General features: G+C 40.7%; 1 non-coding gene across 1 annotated transcript; it reads left to right on the top strand.

Moving 5' to 3' along the window:
- The first annotated feature begins 215 nt into the window (after window positions 1–215).
- Window positions 216–322, top strand: LOC141609629 (small nucleolar RNA R71). The gene has a single exon (XR_012527553.1). It is a non-coding gene; the product is annotated as a small nucleolar RNA R71 (small nucleolar RNA).
- The last annotated feature ends 621 nt before the right edge of the window (window positions 323–943 follow it).

Below are 943 nucleotides of genomic sequence, written 5' to 3'. Positions count from 1 at the left end.
TTATTTGTGTGATGGAATCCACCTTATGTATTCCTCCTCTAGTGGCCTTTTGTGGCCTACTATATTGGGAATTATAAGCCGCCATCTCTTCGATTTTAGCCCATGTTTGGTTGTCATCAACCTCGGTGAACCTCCTATTGGAGCCCATATTAAGCACATTTCGTGAGTCTTCATGTAAGCCATTCCAAAACTGTTGAACAAGGAACCATTCGCTAAGTCCATGGTGAGGACAAGAGCGACAAGTATCCTTAAATCTCTCCCATGCTTCATATAATGATTCCTCATCCCTATCCTTGAATCCGGTGATTTGGGCTCTCAACATGTTAGTCTTCTCCGGAGGATAGAACTTCTTGTAGAAGGCAAGTGCTAAATTCTTCCATGAATCAATACAAAGGGTAGCCTTATCTAGGCTCTTTAACCATTGTTTTGCGGTTCCGATCAAGGAAAAAGGAAACAACACCCACCGAATTTGATCTTGGGTCACTCCGATTTTAGAGATTGCATCACAATAGTCACAAAAAGTCTCCATATGTAGATGAGGATCTTCACTAGGCATCCCTCCAAATTGACTTCTCTTAACTAATTGTATGAATGCGGATTTGGCAATGAAATTACCGGTTAAGTGAGGTGGTGTTGGAGTACCATTTCGTAGGTTCTCCTCGGTTGGTACGGAATGAGATGAAAATTTAGGCATTGTAGGTTGATTTTGTAGTTGGTTTTGAATTGGGTTCTCCTCTCCTTGTATTGCAAAAGGGTTGGTAAACTCAACACAATCCGATTGGACAATACCAATGTCCACAAGTTCTCCAATACCTACACTTGTCGAAGTTCCTCTAACAACTCTTCTAATGTTGGTCAAGGTCCTTTCAATCTCGGCATCAATAGGTAAAATTCTACCTTGTGATCTCCTAGACATTCAAAAATCAAACAACTAGAAAACAAT

The sequence above is a fragment of the Silene latifolia genome, chromosome 10 (assembly GCF_048544455.1).
Source record: "Silene latifolia isolate original U9 population chromosome 10, ASM4854445v1, whole genome shotgun sequence".
Lineage (NCBI taxonomy): Eukaryota > Viridiplantae > Streptophyta > Magnoliopsida > Caryophyllales > Caryophyllaceae > Silene > Silene latifolia.
This window is presented reverse-complemented; position numbering and strand designations above follow the sequence as displayed.